General features: G+C 38.2%; 1 pseudogene; it reads right to left on the bottom strand.

Moving 5' to 3' along the window:
- Positions 1 to 6722: 6722 nt before the first annotated feature.
- LOC107003785 overlaps positions 6723 to 13961 on the bottom strand; it is a 58680-nt pseudogene continuing 51441 nt past the window's right edge.

The following is a 13961-nucleotide window of genomic DNA, read 5'->3' as shown; positions in this document are numbered from 1 at the left end:
TCAAGTGTTCACTCCACATCGAAAAAGGAGTGGCTCACGGCTATAATGCCAAGAACATATCATGAGCATTAACCGACATAGATCATCATGTGATCTAAACATGAAATTCTGTGTATGCCCCACATCGTATAGGGGTGGAATCACTGGTCAAGGTGAAACCATACATGCCTAGCTCGGTTAGATGGAAACCACTGGCTAGTTCCTATGTTGGGTAGACATAGTTCGAAGACTAAGGACTTAATGAGACTATTTATGTAACAACCCTAAAAAAGGATATGCTAAGTAATGCTTAATGTGTCTAGAATGCCAACGATTAGACCAGGTTCACACAGATTGATGCGCATAGAACAACACCTCTAAAATGTTATGAAATCCAAAACAACTAACTTGGGGATTTAGTTGAGATAGGAAAGGTTGGGTCCATCCATGTAGGGCTCCCGAATATGAAGATTTACTCGGATGAGTCTTTATCGGACTTAAACATGGGAAATTATAAGTTTGGAGGGTCTAGGAGTAAAAGGGATTTTTTTCCAGGCTATGGGTAGTATTGTAATTTCCCTAAATATATAATTACCTAATTAATTAATAAGGTGGAGGGTCATTTTGGGGAGAGAGGACCGAAAATTAGCTCTTAGAGTGAAGTCTTGCTCCACCCGGGTTCGAACCTAGGTGGAAGCAATGATTTAAATTGTTTTTTATTTAAGTTTGTAAATTAATGTAATTTATTAATATTTATTATTTATTTTCTGATTTAAAATAAAAGGGAAATCAGATTTTTAATATTTAACTAAACCTTATTTGACTAAGTCCTAAACTAGACTCCTAAGCCAAAGATAACTCTATTCTCTCACGTCTATCTCTCAACACACGTTCAATCTCTCTTCTCTTTCACATTCTCTGTGCCAAATAATGTACAAGAACAGAACATAAACCAAAGTTCTTCACCCTTGAAGAACTCAGAACGAAAATTTTAAACAAACAACTAATCAAAAAAGTTAGGCAAAGGAAGGAGATTTTCCGTCAAAAGTTTGGTGTTGAAACATGGATTCGGACGTGATTGTTGGATCTGGTTTGGGCAGAAACTTCAAGGTTTGAACGTCATAGAATGTATGGGTTTTCTTTTCTCTTGGTCCCTTTATCAAGAGACCCCTAAGTAAGTATAAATTCCAATTGAGAAACTAAGGTTGTCCCCGTTACATGGCCATGTCATTAGATCCTTTGAAAGTTTCAAAGCATGCATTGGTATGTCTTCTGGTATATAATTTTAGGTCTGGTTGTGACTACGTATTGAATGTGTATTTGAAAATTATGTATGGATTGTAAGATGTATTCCGGAAAAGTGTTTTACGTTAATTGTTTGAGCATGGGTTTGCTGTAAATTAACTATGCTGCTGCCTGAAATTTGTGTGTTATAAATGTTGTGTTTTCATATATGAAAATTTTAAAAGTGTGATGTTCATATAAGGGTAATGTTGCTGTAAGAATGTCACCCGAATAACTCCAAGAATCAACATAAAAACTTGAGAGAAAGATGGATTGAAAGAGACAAAATTTCCAGCTTGCTGGAAATGTTGGTCTTGGCCAAAAATTTGAAAAGTGAGCTACGTTTTAAAATTTTTAAATAATTGTGAGGTCATTGGAAAATGAACCCAATACCTCACCAAATGCAAATTACATAAAAATTCATGACAAAAACGAAAAGAAAAATAAAATGTGGAGAGTGGGGATTGAACCCACAACCTCTTGAATGGTTGAGAGAGTTAGGAGAAAATAAAATGTGGAGAATGGGGATTGAACCCACAACCTACTTGCCTTAAAAAGGAAAAGGAGAGGAGAACAAGAAAGAAATATTATGAGGTTGAGAGGATTCAAACTAGGGTCTCCCAAATCTGAAAAATGCAATTATCAAGTTTAAAATAATATTAAATGTTGTTCAAGGGATTTGAAATCAGGTTCCCTTGCCATATTCCGTATTGACACATAATTAACACGTAAACAGATATATAATGAATGCTGCCTTTAAAGATCGAAATCAATATCTTGGCATATCTACAAGATGCATAAGTCTTGTACCACATAATCATGGGTAAACATGAATCACTTAGACAAACTATGAATGAAGCCTCAAAGCTTGTATGTGTGGACTCATAAGTCTGGCATACGTTTAAAAGTAGGTGGGCCTAAGATGTATGTGATAAAATGATGTAATCCTAGAAGGGTTAAGTAAGAGTATGAAACACACTAAATGGCCAAGTGCATTGGCATATGATGAAATGAACATTCATGTGAAGGGGTGAGTAATTATGAAAAGCCAATCTGTTAAATTTAATGAATGAGGTGACAATATGATAAGAGGCTAATGTGAAAGATGAGAGCAATCTCAAATGAGCCTAACTAAATGTTACCAAAACATAGTCACCTATGAGAGTGTAAAGATAATGAAGAGACAAGTCTCTATGAACACTCTAATGAAAGTATTGAATTTAATGCATACTTAATACTAATAATGAGATGAGAAATCATCTAATGATCCATGATGTCCTCATGATAGAAGCAAGCTCCCATGATGTATGAGTTGAATGTAATGGAACTTTATACTGAGCGTCGATAGGCTAGCTATGAGCGGTAATGGCTTCCTTCAGGAAGAGCGGAGGTTCACGTAACTCTCATAATATGAGACTATCCAGCATGCCGGGTATGGGTCTCCTTATATCTCCTATTCTTTGAACCTATAATGCCAATATAAGGATCTGGTGGGATTCAATTCCCATGTACGCTAGTAGGTTTTGGGTCACTTTGGCCGCTGATTCCACCTCTTTTCGAGATGGGGGAGACACTGGATTTCATAATGTTCCCACGTTCTATGTCGGTTAAAGTTAATGTTACCAAATAATGAATGAGGCCAGCCAAAAATGATGTACATAAAGAAATGAATGATACCAAAGGTGTTAGGATAGGATAATGAAGAAATGAGATAGATTTAAGTAATCCAAATTTGGCAAGTCTACTGACTTGACTTTCCATAAATCATGTTGTTAGGAAAGATCTATTCTTACTCATGCATGTCCTTGGTGTGTGGTTGCATATACCCATACTTAGTACAAGTCTTTACATATCCCATACAACTCTATATTTTTCGGTGCAGGCACAGGTGGACGCTAGATCTTACAGGTTGATATTGCAGCTATCCGGACGTGGAGCTTTCATCCGAACTTTGTAGGCCCTCATGCGTTCGAGGATGTCTACCATTATTATCTAGAGGCTTTATATAGTGGAGAATGTTCCACTAGTGTTTCTTTCCACTTTCATTTCAGACTTTGTATTGCTGTCGTTTTGGCAAGAATACGTTTCATGCAATTATGAACTGTTTCTTTCTTTTGATTATCTATATATTAGAGTTTTGATTTGTGATTGCCAATGATGTTAAGTTTAAAATGTTTATCATGAAATAATAAAACAAAAAATTCAACTTTTCCGCTAAAATTAACCTAGATGAAGTAAGAATGACGTATGTAGGCTTGTCTACGACCTCTGAGAGGTTAACGACGCAAGTCTCATCTGGGTTTAGATTCCTGTCGTGACAAAGTTTGTATCAGAGTACTATATTAAATTTCGAGGATAATAAGTTCCCAGCAACCTCATTGAGTAGTTCCTAAGTCATGGTAGTGAAGTGCACCACTATCCTGATTTAGAGACTGCATGATGCATAGGAAAATTTCCCTTCTTCTGATCTAATCGTGCCTTTCCTAATGTCTGATTTTATTGGTGTTATGAGAGTGTCTAATATCAATCATTGTTATTTTTCAAAAGATGAATACTAGGAGAACGATTGGTCAAAGGAGAGGAGGATCAGCTGCTGGGGGCAATCAGGTTCAACCCCAGGCTCCAGCCGAAGAAGTGGCTATGCTGGTTAACCCTACTGGGTTGACTGATGCTGAGGTGCGGGCATCTCTTGGACAGATGGCACATTCCATCACTATGCAGGCCCGGGCCATGATTGACTAGGCCAATCGGCAGAATGTTTAAAGGGAGAACCCACAGGTTCGCAATATGGCTGACAGGATGAGAGACTTTACGAGGATAAATCCTCCTATTTTCACAGGTTCTAAGACTTTGGAGGATCCTCAGGAGTTTGTGGATGAGGTTCATAAGATCTTGGTGGATATAGGGGACACTGATCCGAGAGAGCAGAGTTGGCTTCCTATCAACTCAAGGATGTTGCACAGACTTGGTGCAAGATGTGGCAAGATAGCCGAGTTTTGGGCGGAGTGCCGATCACTTGGAAGCTGTTTAAGATGGACTTTCTAGAGAGATTCTTTCACAGATGAGGGAGGCCAATGTTGAGGAGTTTATCAACCTTAAGAAAGGATCCATGACAGTCAACGAGTATTCCCTGAAGTTTGTTAAACTGTCTAGGTATGCTACTTTCTTTGTATCTAACAGCAGGGATGAGATGAGCAGGTTCCTCATAGGAATCAACGGATATTTAGAGGAGGAGTGTTGGTCTGCGATGCTCCACGATAACATGGACCTCTCCAAGTTGATGGTTCATATCCAACATGTAGAGGACAACCGGAAGAAGAGAGGCGTTCGTGATGCTAGGAGTCCTAAGCCTTATGATCAGGTAGGTCCTAGCAATGGGAGCAACATGATTAACTTTGGCGTCCATGAGCAACCCAGATTTAAAAAGGGGCAACAGAGTTCAGGGAACTCTAACTTTTAGAGGAGTACAACACCTAGAGGAGGCAAACCCGAGCCCAAGAAGGGCAATAGAGGTGAGATGCAGTGTTCCAAAAAAGACTGTGCTAAGTGTGGCCGTGCTCATAGTGGAGAGTGCATACAGGACACCAATGCCTGCTTCGGTTTCGGTAAGAGCGGGCACATGGTTAAGGACTGCCCACAGAAACAAGGTCAGGCTAGAGGTAATGCTCATCCTAGGTGTAATCCAGAGGATGCAGCAGTAGCTAGACCTCCTAAGAGGAACAGGTTCTATGCCCCGAAGGGCAGGGAGGAGCAGGAGAAGTCCGCTGATGTGGTCACAGGTATGCTGCAAGTATTCTTAACTTTTGTTTATGCTTTACTTGATCCAGAGTCTGGGCTTTCCTTGGTAACTCCTTTGCTTGCTCTCACTTTTGAGATGATCTTATAGTGGTTAGTACACCTTTGGGAGAAAATGTAAAAACGAATAGAGTATACAAGGATTGCCCAATAGTTGTATGTGGTAAGACTATGTGCAGACTTGGTTGAGTTACCAATGCATGATTTTGATGTTATTCTTCGCATGGATTGGCTTAATAGTTGTTATGCTTGCATGGATTCTCGTAATAGGATTGTGAGAATTTTTTTCCCTAATGAAGAAGAGATAGTCCAAGAGGGGTACAACTCGATTCATCCTAATCCCTTGATTTCTAACCTTAAAGCCAATAAAATAATGTCCAAGGGGTTATTGTGTCATCTTGTGAGTGTTAATGATTTAGATCATGACATTCCTTCAATATAATCACTGCCTATAGTGAATGAGTACCAAGATGTATTTCATGATGATTTTCCTGGAGTTTCTCCCCCTCAAGAGATTGACTTTTTCATCGACTTAGAGCCCGATACTAGACCAATTTCAATTCCTCCTTACAGAATGGCTCCAAATGAACTCAAAGAGTTGAAGTTGCAGTTAAAAGATTTCACTGATAAGGGTTTTATCCAACCGAGCATATCCCCTTGGGGCACTCCTGTGTTGTTTGTGAAAAATAAATATGGAACCCTTAGAATGTCTATCGATTATCGACAGCTCAGCAAAGTCATTGTCAAGAATAATTATCCACTTCCCGGAATATAATACTTGTTTGACCAACTCCAAGGGTCTAGTTTCTTCTCGAAGATTGATCTTTTTTCACGGTACCATCAGCTCAGGGTTAGGGATGGAGATATCCCAAAGACAGTCTTTCTTACTCATTATGGTCACTATGAGTTCTTAGTTATGTCATTTGGTCTCACCAATGCACCAGTTGCATTTATGGATCTCATGAATAGGGTCTTCCGTGAATACCTTGACTCTTTCGTCATAGTATTCATTGATGACATTCTCATCTACTCTAAGACCAAGGAAGATCATGAACAACGTTTGAGACTAACCTTGCAGGTACTTAGACAACATCAGCGGTATGCCAAATTCAGCAAGTGTAAATTCTGGCTTAGATCAGTGACCTTCCTAGGTCATGTTGTGTCCGACAAAGGTGTGGAGGTAGATCCCAGGAAGACTGAAGCGATTAAGAACTCACCAAAACCTCTTACTGCAACAGATATTCATAGCTTCTTGTGATTGGCTGGTTATTATCGCAGGTTCGTGGAGGGTTTTTCTTGCATTGCTGCCTCACTGACAACTTTGACTAAGAAGAAGGCCTAATTTGATGGACGGAGGCTTGTGAGAAGAGTTTCTAGGGGCTCAAGGATAGACTCACTTCACCCCCGGTGCTTACTTTGCTAAAAGGGTGGTGAGAATTACACTGTGTATTGTGATTCATCTAGGGTTGGTTTTGGTTGTATTCTTATGCAGGGTGTTAAGGTGATAGCTTATGCGTCCAGACAACTCAAGGTTCATGAAAAGAATTATCCCACTCATGACCTGGAGTTGGAAGTTGTGGTATTTGCACTGAAATTGTGGAGGCACTACTTGTATGGAGTTCATGTGGATGTGTTCACAGACCACAAGAGTCTCTAATACGTGTTCACACAGAGAGAGTTGAATCTACATTAGCGGAGATGGGTGGAGCTGTTGAAGGACTTTGACATGAAAACTCACTGCCATCAAGGTAAAGCTAATGGTGTAGTTGATGCTTTAAGTAGGATAAGCATGGGAAGTACAACCCACATTGAGGATGGAAAGAAGGAGTTGGTGAAAGATATTGATAGACTGGCCAGACTGGGTTTTGCGGTTAGTTGACTTTACTAGTGGGGGTGTTTCAGTTCATCCTAGTTCTGAATCATCCTTAGTAGTTGAAGTCAAAGAAGGTCAGCATCTTGATCCTGTTTTGATGAAGCTGAAGGACTCAGTGTTGGTTAAGATGAATGAGTCTTTTGCTTTGGGAGATGACGGCATACTTAGGTACCAGGACATGCTGTGTGTACCAGACGTGGATGATTTGTAGACCAGGATCATTGCAGAGACCCATGGTTCCAGATACTCCATACATCTAGGTTCCACCAAGATGTATCATGATCTTAAACAGATTTATTGGTGGTATGGAATGTAGAAGGACATTACAGATTATGTGGCCAAGTGTCCTACTTGTTAACAGGTTAAGGCAGAACATCTTAAGCGTGGCGGACTTACTCAGATTATTGAGGTTCCGACTTGGAAATGGGAGGCCATTAATATGGACTTCGTGGTTGGTCTCCAAAGACTAAGAGACAGCATGACTCCATATGAGTTATTGTGGAAAGGATGACTCAGTCTGCCCACTTTATCTCTGTGAAGTTTACTTACAGAGCCGAGCATTATGCGAGACTTTAAATTGATGAGATTGTGAGATGGCATGGGATTCCTTTGTCTATCATTTCAGATAGAGGAGCTCAGTTCACTTCACATTTCTAGAGATTCTTCGAGAAGAGATTATCATCCTAAGACTAATGGGCAGGCAGAGTGCACCATTCAGACATTGGAGGACATGCTGAGGGCATGTGTGATTGACTTCAGGGGTAGTTGGGACGACCATCCGCCTTTGATAGAGTTCTCGTATAATAATAGCTATCCAGCATTGGGATGGCACCGTTTGAGGCACTATATGGTAGGAGATGTAGGTCTCAAGTTGGGTGGTTCGAGGTTTGAGAGTCATCCATTTTGTGTCCAGATATCAATCATGAGGCCTTAGAGAAGGTCAGGGTGATAAGGGACAGTTTGGCTACTGCTTACAGTCGCCAGAAGTCTTATGCATACAACAGCAAAAGGCCTTTAGAGTTTGATGTTGGTGACCAGGTCTATTTGAAGATATCACCGATGAAGGGGGTGATGAGCTTTGGCAGGAAGGTGAAGTTGAGTCCAAGGTATGTTGGGCCATATGAGATCCTACAGCGTGTGGGAGAGGTGGCCTATGAGTTGGCATTTCCTGCAGAACTAGCTTCTTTTCATCCAGTCTTTCATGTCTCTATGATAAAGAAGTGCCAAGGTGATGCAAGATCGATTCTACCTGTTGAAGGTTTGGGGGTTGATGAAAATTTGTCCTAGGAGGAGGTACCTGTTGAGATTTTAGACAGACAGGTCAAGCGCCTGAGGAACAAGGAGATTGAAACAGTGAATGTATTGTGGAGGAATCATCTTGTTGAGGGTGCTCCTGGGAGGCCAAAGCCTATATGAGATCCCACTACCCCCATCTTTTCAGCTCTTGAGGTTAGACTCCCTACTCTTAAGTCTATGTTACCTTATCTCTCTATTCTTTGTTGCTATTGCTTGATTGTGTATAGTAACTATGTTATGATCTGACTGGAATTACGCAAAAGAGTTATAAGTGTCATTCTGGGATAAATGTTCGTAAGGGGGAGATAATGTAACAACCCTAAAAATAGATAAGCTAAGTAATGCTTAATGTGTCTAGAATGCCTACGATTAGATTGGGTCACACGGATTGGTGCGCGTAGAACCAGACCTCTGAACCCTTACAACAGCCAAGCCAAATAACTTGGGGAGTTAGTTGAGCGAGGAAAGGTTGGGTCCATCCCTGTAGGGCTCCCGAATATGAAGATTTACTCGGATGAGTCTTTACCAGTTTTAAAAAGGGAAAATCATAAGTTTCGAGGGTCTAGGGGTAAAATTGTATTTTTCCAAGCTAAGGGTAGTATCTTAATTTCCCTAAATATATTATTAATTATTCAATTAATAAAGTGGAGGGTCATTTTGGGGAAAGAGGACCAAAAATTGGCTCTTAGAGTGAAGTCTTGCTCCACCCGGGTTCGAACCTAGGTGGAAGAAGTGATTTAAATTGTTTTTTTTTAATTTAAGTTGTCAAATTAATGTAATTTATTAATATTTATTATTTATTGGCTTATTTAAAATAAAAGGGAAATCAGATTTTTAATATTTAACTAAACCTTATTTGACTAAGTCCTAAACTAGACTCCTAAGCCTAAGATAAATCTCTCCTCTCACATCTATCTCTCCACACACGTTCAATCTCTCTTCTCTTTCACATTCTCTCTGACAAATAACGTACAAGAACAAAAAATAAACCAATGTTCTTCACACTTGAAGAACCCACCATGAAAATTTTTAAACAAACAACTAATAAAAAATAGTTAGGCAAAGGAAGGAGATTTTCCGTCAAAAGTTTGGTGTTGAAACTTGGATTTGGACGTGAGTGTTGGAACAGGTTTGGGCAGCAACTTCAAGGTTTCAACCTCATAAAAGGTATGAGTTTTATTCTCTCTTGGTCCCTTTCCCAAGAGACCTCTATGTTCAATTTAAATTCTAAACGAGAAACTAAGGTTGTCCCCGTTGCATGCCCCTGTCATTAGATCCTTTGAATGATTCAAAGCATGCATTGATATGTCTTCTGGTAGATATTTTTAGGTCTGGTTGTTATTATGTATTGAATGTGTATTTGGAAATTATGTAAGGAATGAAAAATGTATTCCGGAAAAGTGTTTTACGTTAATTGTTTGAGCATGGGTGTGCTGTAAATTAACTATGTTGCTCCCTGAAAATGTTAAAAGTGTGATTTTAATATAAGGGTAATGTTTCTTGAAAAATGTCACCTGGATAACTCAAAGAATCAACATAAAAATTTGAGAGAAAGATGGATTGAAAGAGACCAAATTTCCAGCTTGTTGGAAATGTTGGTCTCGGCCAAAAACTTGAAAAGTGAGCTACGTTTTAAATTTTTTTTATAAATTGTGAGGTCATTGAGAATCGAACCCAAGACCTCACCAAATGCAAATTACATAAAAAGTTCATGAGAAAAACTAAAAGAAAAATAAAATGTGGAGAGTGGGGATTAAACCCACAACCTCTTGAATGGTTGAGAGAGTTAGGAGAAAAATAAAGGAGAAAATAAAATCTGGAGAGTGGGGATTGAACCCACAACCTCCTTGCCTTAAAACAAAAAAGGAGAGGAGAACAAGAAAGAAACATTATGGGGTTGATGGGGTCTCCCAAATCTGAAAAATGCAATTATCATGTTTAAAATAAGATTAAGTGTTGTTCAAGGGATTCGAAATCGGGTTCCTTTTCCCAATTCCATATTGACACATAAGTCATACGTAAACAAATATTTAATGAATTCTGCCTCTAAAGATCGAAATCAATATCTTTGCATTCTACAAAATGCATAAGTCTTGTACCACATAATCTTGGGTAAACATGAATCACTTAGACAAACTATGAATGAAGCCTTGTGACTTGTATGTGTGGACTCAAAAGTCTAGCATACATTTGAAAGTAGGTGAGCCTAAGATATATGTGATAAAATGATGTAACCCTATAAGGGTTAAGTAAGAGTGTGAAACACACTAAACGGCCAAGTGCATTGGCATATGATGAAATGAACATTCACATAAAGGGATGAGTAATTATGAAAAGCCAATGTGTTGAAGTTAATGAATGAGGTGACAATATGATAAAAGGCTAATGTGAAAGATGAGATCAATTTCAAATAAGCCTAAGTAAATGTTACCAAAACGTACTCACCTATGAGAGTGTAAAGCTAATGAAGAGACCAGTCCCTATGAACACTCTAATCAAAGTATTGATGTTATTGCATACTTAATACTACTCATGAGATGTGAAATCATTTAATGAGCTATGATGTCCTCATGCTAGAAGCCAGCTTCTATTATGAATGGGTTGAATGTAATGAACTTTATACTGAGAACCGATAGGCTAGCTATGAGCGTTGATGCCTTCCTTCATGAAGGGAAGAGGTTCATGTAACTCTCATGAGATGAGACTGTCCGGCATGCCGGGTATGGGTATCCTTATATTTTCTAGTCGTTGAACCTATACTGCCAATATAGGGATCTGGCGGGGTTAAATTTTCATGTAAGCTAGCATGTTTTGGGTCACTTTTGCCGGTGATTCCACCTCTTTTCGGTGTGGGGGAGACAGTGGATTTCATGATGCTCACATGATCTATGTCGGTTAAAGTTAAAGTTCCCAAATAATGAATGAGGTCAGCCACAACTGATGCACATAACGAAATGAATGATACCAAGGGTGTTAGGATAGGATAATCAATAGGTGAGCTAGACCTAAGCAATGACCCTAGGTAATTCTTGATCATTGTACAGCGAACCCAATGAAAGTTTTAAACTACATCTTAGGTACTAGCTTATGAATGTATGAAGTGAAGTACGTATGAATGAATGAACCAGACTCTGTGTTTGCTAAAGAAGGCTCTCTAGTTGAGGTCCCATATGTTGAGATCTCATTTTTGGGAAGTCTTGATGTCAAGTCAATGATCCTTAAGTCTGATGGAGTATTAATGAATGATATGAAAGATATAATGTACTATACCCAATATGTTATGTGACATATGCAATATATTATGTGCTATGTGTAAGACGTTATGTGCTGTGTGCAATATGATATGTCTGATGATGCATGTTACTCTCATGGCATGACTTTCCTAATCCAATTTTGGCAAGTCCACTGACTTTCCTAATCCATATTTGGCAAGTCTACTGACTTGACTTTCCATAAATCATGTTGTTAGGAAAGAGCTATTCTTACTCATGCATGTCCTTGGTGTGTGCTTGCATACACCTATACTTAGTACAAGTGTGTACTAATCCCATAAAACTCTATATTTTTAGGTGTAGGCACAGATGGACGCTAGAGCTTACAGGTTGATGTTAAAGCTATCCGGATGAGAGATTTCATCCGGACTTGGTAGGCCCTCATGCGTTCAAGGATGTCTACCATTATTATCTAGATTTGATATAGCCTTTAGCTAGTCGAGCATGTTCCACTAGTGTTTCTTTCTACTCACATGTCAAACATTGTATTGGTGCCGTTTTGGCAAGAATACGTTTAATGCAATTATAAACTGTTTCTTTCTTTTGATTATCTCTATATTAGATTGTTTATTTGTGAACGCTATGATGTTAAGTTTAAAATGTTTAGCATGAAATAAGAAAACAAAAAAGTTCAAATTTTCCGCTAAAATTAACCTAGATGAAGTAAGAATGACGTATGTAGTCCTGTCTGTGACCTTTGACAGGTCAACGACGTCGGTCTCGTCTGGGGTCTAGATTCCGGTCGTGACAACTTATCCACCTCGGCGGTAGCCTCATCGCATGAGACTTACACGTGCAAGCACATGATCATAACTAATCTATCGGTGCTATCTCACTTTCATTATCTTCTTTATCTTTTAGAGTTGACTCAAGCATTGTGGAAGCTTGCTTCTAGATCGATATTTACTTACTCTTTTGATGACTTATCATCCTTAATTTACATTTATGAAATGTGAATTGTCCTTAAATATAATCCTTACTTTACATTGATTAATGTGAATTGTCCTTACATATCATCCTTAGGTGTTAATGAGACTAGTCTCACATGTTGTAACACCTTCATTCGTGAGTATACTTTTAACATATTAACTTAGGTGTGAGTGTCACTTACTTAATTTATACCCCTTTAATTATATTATAACTCACATTACTTCTTTACTTTAGTGTAGTAGCTTCATTTCATCGTTTATGGATGATGAACACTTCTTTCAATAAGTTACACATGTTAATAGTTGATTCTTGTAGAGCATGTTGGGAGTTGTCCCAATGAATGGAATTCCCTTGGTTATGGATTCATTGAGTTACTTTACAAGTGCTTATAATATACTTGATACTCTTACTACACAAGAATTGGCATATAATTAGTATTGTCTCAAGATTTGGGATGTTAAACCAGTTAGCCATTTTTATTGGCATAAGCCAATTTTACGGATGTACATATTTAAATAGAATATGTATAAACCCTTAGAAAATATTTCAATCATTTACATAAGCCCTTAGACATTAACATGCATTTGTTTTTACCAAATAGTGTTAGCCAATTTTATTGGAACAAGATTGCCAATTCATTCAAGATGTGGTTTTATAGAGATCTTTTTTAATCAATCCTAGTTAATGACCTTAGGGTAACATTTTAAGACATATTGGACAATATAATATTAGCATTTGATGACTTTAGCATCCTCATAACGTTACAAAGCACTAAGTTAACATTCGTCACACACACATCAACATTTGACATTTATGGACGTAACTAACATATGGTCAATTCTTAATTCACGTTGTGAACATTAGCTTCATACGATCTTAAGTTCATAGGTTCATGCAAATTCATCAATCAAGAACATTACACATAAAATCAGCCAGCACCACATAGCAACAACATATCTCTAACCTATTCAACATTGAAATCGAAAAGGAAACTAGGGACAAGGAGTTTGACGAGAATAGGAACAACCCTAGTTTCAAGATCTTTGAATCGTTTGAAAGAAAGTTCTCTTGGAAAAAGAAGTCACTCATTCATTATACAGAACTTAATCTACGAAGACCACCCTGAACGAAACCTTGAAGAAACCTTGAAATCGCCCTAGAGAAATCGATAATTTTCCTGCCTTTTTCTATCGTTCTTTGCTTACTGTTTTTGCGTCGCCTTTTCTATGACTTTGAACGTGATTCTACGTCTTAGGAACTGACTTGACTCATTCAACTTAGGGTTTAATAAGTTAATTAAATAAATGAATTAAATAATTACTAAAAAGCCCCTCCTAGATTGACTAGAACTAGGAAAACACAATACTTGTTCAAATATGAAATTTTTCCTGAGAATTTCGTTTTTGCCACTTTAAATTAATTAATTAAGTTGCAAAATTAATTAATTAATTATCCTAGGGTAATTACTAGTGTATCCCTAGGTTGTTAAGACCTTAACTAACTCTTTGGACCATTGTAGGTTAGGTACTAGG

Source organism: Solanum pennellii, chromosome 11, assembly GCF_001406875.1.
Source record: "Solanum pennellii chromosome 11, SPENNV200".
Classification (NCBI taxonomy): Eukaryota; Viridiplantae; Streptophyta; class Magnoliopsida; order Solanales; family Solanaceae; genus Solanum; species Solanum pennellii.
Note: the sequence above shows the minus strand (reverse complement) of the source record. Positions and strands in the feature narration are given on the sequence as shown.